This window comes from Aplysia californica, unplaced genomic scaffold (genome assembly GCF_000002075.1).
Source record: "Aplysia californica isolate F4 #8 unplaced genomic scaffold, AplCal3.0 scaffold00005, whole genome shotgun sequence".
In the NCBI taxonomy this organism is placed as follows: domain Eukaryota; kingdom Metazoa; phylum Mollusca; class Gastropoda; order Aplysiida; family Aplysiidae; genus Aplysia; species Aplysia californica.
The window spans coordinates 892,497-900,135 of NW_004797275.1; positions in this window are offsets into that span (position 1 = coordinate 892,497).

The following is a 7,639-nucleotide window of genomic DNA, read 5'->3' on the forward strand; positions in this document are numbered from 1 at the left end:
GGGGGGGCGGGGGAGAGGTGGCTAGAAAAAAATTATTGTGTTTCACAATCAATCACGCAAGTCGGGCTCATTGATTTCTTGTTTCTACTGCTCTGGGCCCAAATTGACCCACATTCGTCAGTTTTCAACGGTCCCCATTGATTGGTGCTCGAGACAAACAAGGGTAATGAAAAGGTAATGTCACGGGTCGGTCTCGCATTGTTGGGGACTGTCTTTGAAACCTCACAGCACTCAACACATCACGTGTCATCCAGCAATATTGCTATAACTAAACGTAAAGTTTATTAAGCTGCCAACACAGTTGGAGATAATAGGAAGGTAGAGGTACAGAGGGGAAATATACAAGGGGGTGTTAAGAGGACAGAGATGGAGTACGGGTGTAATGAGAACAAAGGTATTTAAAGGAAAAGTAAACAGGAAATGAATTTTAGAGTTGATTTAGGCTAAGGGTCTCTCAGTACACACACACACACACACACACACACACACACACACACACACACACACACACGCACACACTCACACAAACACCACACACACCAACGTACACATTCACCCTCACATGTACACACACTTCCACGCACAATCCACGCATTCACACACACACGCACAAACACACATCTGTTGTATTAAAATTTATCGTCTTTACCTTGAAAAAGGACAGCTCGAGAAATTAGAGAAGAAACAAAAGACCTGGAATTTAGCTTCCTTGGGTAATAATTAAAAAAAACTGAACGACGATTCGATTGACAGCATCAGTATTGTGATTTATTTTATTTTCTCCTGCTGTTCTTTCTCGTTGCCATCGTTTTCCTCCTTCTCCTCCTACCCCCCCCCTTCTTTCCCCCTTTTTACCCCGCTGCCCCTTCGCCTCTTTATCACTGCTATATCAGAGGTATGTGAATGATAATCCAAGGTACCCGCGTGAAACAAGATAATTTGTGTCACGTCATGATGGAATCAGGCGCTTGCCATTTTGTGGGCATGTAGAGTTATTGGTATCATCCTAAAGCCTGTTCATTTGCCTTGCTTTTGGTGAAAAAAAATCAATCTGTGTTGAATAGAAGTCAAAATATTTGCGATTGAAGGAGGTCAGGGTCGCCTGGTTTCAGAGGTAAAATTAGGGAGAAATGGCCGTCAAAGTTTGGTCATTTCCATACCTTGAGAGTCCTTAGAAACTAAAAATTTACGGGTTTTTGTGCCTTTAATTAATATTTTCAGTACATCCACACAGAAATGTGTCTTTATAAGGATATAAAAAGGTGTTGAGCTAAAAAAAAAAAAAAAGAAAGAAAGAAAAGAAAATTAGAAAAAAACTGCCGAACGGTCAGAAAAATGTCAATTTCTTTGATTTCATTATTTTGACGAGCGTTTGACTTCACCACGATGCCTCACAATTTCGATCCTTGAGGTGTACTCTGTGCGTGGTGATGAGCTCACGTCAGAGACGGAAAACAGGACTTGTCAGATGGTTTCATCTGTCGTGGCTAACCTTTTGCAGCGAAAAGCCTATAATCCTTACACACATTTCTTTTAAAGAAACAATTGTTTTTGCACCCAAGCTGCAACACAATTTAAAGCCACTTCCCAGATTTGTTAAAAGTTCATCTTCTACGTATGACCGAGGACGTGGCGCTTGAATTACTTTAATGAGTGCTTAAAATTGTTAAACATTCTAAGACATTTTCAACAACTTAGAATATAAAATAAAGTGCAAATGCCGGTACGCAGCTGTCTTTGTCAAAGAGTTGGTTAGATTTTGATAAATAAGGAAACAGGTTCTCAACTGGCAGTAACTTTGGTAAAGCCAACAGCGTCTTGTGCCAAAGAATAGAAAGCCTCTTTTCAACAGAATAGACCTGTAAGCGTGTTGGACGCTAAGCAAAACTGCCACCTCTTTTTCTCAACGTGAGTTCAGAACAGAAATTTGATATTGATATCGTCTTGTGCTAGTCAGAGGGGAACGTAGAACAGCTGAAACAAGTACAGGAGGTAAAGAAAGTACGACCTGATATTTGCTATCGAAGATACAAATTCATTCACATCTTTATCCAACTAAACTTGGGCACTTTCGTAATCATATGAAGATGATTGTTCTACTTATTATTGTGAAACGTGCTGACAAAATGAGTTACTTCTTTGATTTGAGCCGTATGGAAATAGATAAATCACGCTTATTAGTTTTTAGAAATACATAAGTATGAAATAATAACAGGCATATTACACTTAAAGAATATGGTATCACTAGAAAATCTACAAATTGGGCCCTAGTGTTGATTTTTAAACATTATTTTTGCCAATATCTCCACTTATTGAGGATTGCGAGAAGTAACTCATTTTGTCAGCTCACCTCACATATGCATCTTGAATGTGCCTGGAAGCTCAACGAACACTCTTTCTTTCATTTGAAATCCGAATTTTAAGATTACTGCTCTATATAATGATCATATGAGACAGAATACCGTGCATAAGAATGTTCCTATGAGCACCAATGGCAATCGTTGCAAACTTGGTCTGCTTTTTAAGAAAGAAAACCAGGTCAAAAATTGGGACAGACTTCTAAAACAATTTTAATACACACAGAAATTACAGAGAGAGGTGAACACACTTAAAAATTTCAAAATGGACTGAGCCAGAAAAGGATGCGATTCATTTTTCTGAAAGACAACGACGGCAAGCTATTTCTGAGAACTCGTCCTCAACGAACAAACACATAAAGACTGAAGGCGATCAAGAACTGGACAACGGAGAGTCAGATTGGAAAAAAATAAGGAGCCACAGCAGGACCGTCTTAGCAGGAAAAACTTCCTCCAACATTTCCTCCAACATTTCCTCCAACATTTCCTCCAACACTTCCTCCAACACTTCCTCCAACACTTCCTCAAACATTTCCTCCAACACTCCCTCAAACACATCCTCCGAGTCTTGCATAGATTACTGTTTGACTGTCTACAATAACGTTTCTTGCCCATGTGATCCAGTATGTTTCTTTAGAGACTCATGTTGCCGAGACATTGACCAGCTGTGTCCAGCGGAGTGGACAACGACACTCCAACTGTTTCATTTCAGCATATTCCAAACCCGTCCTGTCTGTGACTTGGATATGAGGGTACCCGTCATAGACACATGTCCAGACCGCCCATCTGGTATGCTGGATCCTCCAATAACACAATCACTGGCGGAACTTTTAAAGTAAGTATTTTCAATTCGCTTTGCATTTCACTCACTCAATTTCTTCTTCTTTTTTTTTTTTAGCTGTGTTTGGCTTTATTATGTCTTGTCCATAACGCATTAACCAGGAAAATTACCTCTCAGTGTCAAAATGTCGTCACTTGGTGGCGATTTTTACTTTGCGTTTCTCTTTTCTGTTCAATCAAAGTATAGCTTCTTTAATATATATACAGTGCATTACTGTAATTCTTTTCGTCGACACTTCAGCCAGGCAAACAAAGAAAGTTTGATGTGACGTCACTAATTAAACAGATGGCTTTTATTACAACAGACAAAAACAAACATCATTAAAAGGGTAGTTGCCACTAACTGATTGTCGCTGCTTGAAGAAGGACTTTCGATGATGAATCTCGCTCTTCTTTTTTAAAGAATGTTTTATCATTATTGTGATATGTCGTTAATTGTAACTACGAAAAGTGCCAAAATGAGAGCACTCAATGATTTTTGCTTTCTGTTTTCAAGTTCAAAATCAGGAGACACGAAATCTGTTAACCCTAAATAGTAATGACTATTATGGCAATCTTTGTCTTAAAATTGCGATTGAAAAAACGTGTGTCGCACTATTTAAGTTGTTTTATTTATCAAATAATGTGATATACATAAAGGAAGATGTTTCTATTCGAATTACTTAAGTTGAGTTCAAAATCACTGGATAAAAAAGATCATTTTCAGATTACTTCGCTTGAAACTTCAGTAAAGAAATTCCCTTAAATATGGCATTTATACAACGTCAAAGTTATTGTAGTTAGTTATTGAAAGACTCATTTGAACAAGAGCAATCACAGAGGGCATCAAAGCATAATATGATGAGGCGTCATGAATTAGAAATGTTGAAGCCAAGAGAGATGCTCGCAAAATTAGAGAGATATAAAGAAATGGCACATTGTTGGATCATAACTTTTCAACAGACTTAGATGGTCTTTAGCACCTTTGACGTGGTTGGTGTTGATGTGGCGATGGCTTTAAAAACGACAGCAAGTTCTCGACGATTAACACTTTTCAAGGAAAAGTGTTTGCAAATACTGGATGTCTGAAAAAGAGACCAGTTTAACCGAACATAACTCGTTAAATAAAATACGTCTTTGTACAAGTTTACTTAAATTTGGCAATTGGAAGACAATCTACTGACGTGTTCGAGAAATATCAAGTTGAAACATAATCTTTGATACTATTTCAACACACTATTCGATTTCCTTTTTTTTGGCAATATTAAGAAATGTGATGTCTACATAGATGATTTGTATAAACTCAACGGTTTGCCGGAATTGGAGCAAAAATGACTGAATTATTGCTCTTTACATGGGTCCCCATTTTTAACAAACCAGAAAGCAAAAGTATCAATAATTCTATTTAATACTATGTGTTATTTTATGATGATGATGATGATGATGATGATAATGATGTTGATGATGATGATGATGATGATGATGATGATGATGATGATGATGATGATGATGATGAGGAGGAGGAGGAGGAGGAGGAGGAGGAGGAGGAGGAGGAGGAGGAGGAAGTGGAGGAGGTGGGGGAGGTGGAGGAGGAGGAGGAGGAGGAAGAGTAGTAGGAGGAGGAGGATGATCCAATGGCCCTCTGTACTTTTCACAGAATGAACAGTCCAGTCACGGAGACCACCACTGGCTTCACGTTCCGGAACTCCTCTGTATACTGGTGTTATGCTAGAGCAACTGATGATTCCCGCCCAAACCTGGTGTACTGGACCGGTGTATATAATGTGTCAGCCTATTGGGGGCCCAAAGACGTTGAAACAGCCCTAAAAGATTTAGCAAAATTGTAGAAGTATAATATGACCTTCTTTTTGCACATTTTTGGTTAATCTGTTTCTCACTGTCAATTTCTCTCTCTCTCTCTCTCTCTCTCTCTCTCTCTCTCTCTCTCTCTCTCTCTCTCTCTCTCTCTCTCTCTCTCGCACACACACACACCCACACCCACACACATACACAGATACACAAAAACACACACACACAAACACACACACACACACACACACACACACACACACACACACACACACACACCAATGGCGTCAGGTGGGTTGTACAGAGGGTGAGACTGGCCATGACCAAATTGTGAGGTCGCACGGATTGTAAAAGATGCGTCATGACTGAAAAGACTGTGAAGCAGGCATAAAACAGGCAGCGTGAAAATGTATATAGAATCAAAAGTATAATAATACTGTCAATGGCAGTACCTCGTTTGAAACCAGGAAAATTGACTCACCTACGCGTGTTTGTACATGTGTATACATTTTGTTTATCGATTTTTACTCGTTTGTTAAGCACATTTGTCGGCGACGTTTTGGTTAAATGAAGAATAATTCCTCACAGTAAACATTCATAAAGAAAATAATCTCTTTTGCTTCCCATCCACAACAGGATGTGGAAATTCTGGTGTTGATTTGGTACTCGTTTCTTGGAAGTGGGCTTAGTTTCACACCGTAAAGAACTAATTTGCTAAAGCAAGTTTCCAGTAATCATTCTACATGATACATTGCTGCACCGAAGAACAAACATAAGCTTCCAATTCAAAACCACCTCAATTCAATGGTATAATACACACGCTTTTTCTTCGATGTTTGTCTCATCACCACACATAGAAGACAAGCATAAAGAATAGTACACAGTTCACACGCTCTTAACTTTATTCAAGTATGCTCCCAACACACACAATCTTAGCGCCTGAAACATCATCACTTAACTAAAGAAAACACACAGAATGGAGGGCTGAGGGACGGGGGAAGGCATGCTCTGTGTACACTTCGGTCTAGGCTAGAGTCTGGCGCTGCGAGGGTGTGCAAACTAGGTCCAGATTCAAAACCATGTCTTGGCCTGAGAGATATTTATTTCTGAGGCATGGGCACGTCACACAGCGCGGCTTCAGCCCCCGAGCCGCCTAATTGTACCATCAGTTTCTGTGTCTCGGCTTTGACTCATGCAAAGTCAAGACCTCAGAGATATTGAATCTGTTGGAACTGGGAACTTAAGAAGGGGGGGGGGGGGGGGGAGGGAGGAGAGGTTGGGAGCTACACCCCACCCCGAACTCAAATTTATGGATTTTGAGTTTTTGGCATGCTTTTTGAACCTTTCTTATAACTATTTCATAGCCTTAGAACCCCCCAACGCCTTATTTTTTTCCCATACCGGGCATGTTTGTCACCATTATTTCCTCACAAAGTCAATCTTTCATTTTCCTTTATTGCCCGTTTTCTCAAAACGCGTTTTTTAAAATATACTTTTTAAAAATAACGCCACCATTTTTCACCCAAACTTCAGGAAATTTTCCCAGAATGAAGAAATGTGATATTGAAAAATGTAAGGATGAATTTTTGATATGCATATACATCTTTGTTGGTAGTACGTGGAGTGTGGATTTTCACGAAACTTGAATACTACCTCAGGAGAAAATTCATAAATAATTTTCTAAATCGTTCAAAAAAAAATTCAAGAAACTAACTTCTAGATCTAATGTTTTTTAACATGCATGCAACCCCCCCCCCCCAAAAAAAAAAAACAAAAACAAAACGAAAACAAACAATAACAACACAACAACAACAAACAAACAACCAAACAAACAAACACCAAACAAACAAAAAAACAAACAAAACCCCCCCCAAAAAAGCCCCACACAATTTATTTCCAAGGAAAATAGTGCCGTGTTCATTACGCAAGACATGTCAACAAAATCCAACATGGCTGCGTATCCAAGGACACAAAACTTAAACAGTAGTAAACACACAGACCAATCAGATCACTCTTTGAATTGTTGTGCCTCAAGAGTTTCCTTTGAGCATTTGTGGAGTTTGGCTGTTTATAGGAAAACATTATTATTATTAATATTATTATTATTATTATTATTATTATTATTATTATTATTATTATTATTATTATTATTATTATTATTATTATTATTATTATTATTATTATTATGATTATGATTATTATTATTATTATGCTTTGTCTCTTTAAAACGTTTTCGTGAAACGTTTTGTTTTTGTTTTAGCCAAAGAAGTAGCTTTTGGGGGGTGTATACCAGGTTGGGTAAATGACACACACACACACACACACACACACACACACACACACACACACACACACACACACACACACACACACGCGTGCGCGTGCGCACGCACGCACACACACGCACACTTACATACACACAAATACACCAACACACACTCGCACATACACATGTGTGCACACACACAAACACACACATACACACACACACACACACACACACACACACACACACACACACACACACACACACACACACACACACTCTATGAGAGAAGAAGAAGAAGAAGAAGAAGAAGAAGAAGAAGAAGAAGAAGAAGAAGAAGAAGAAGAAAAAGAAGAAGATGGGGGAGGAGGAGGAGAAGGAAAGGGAA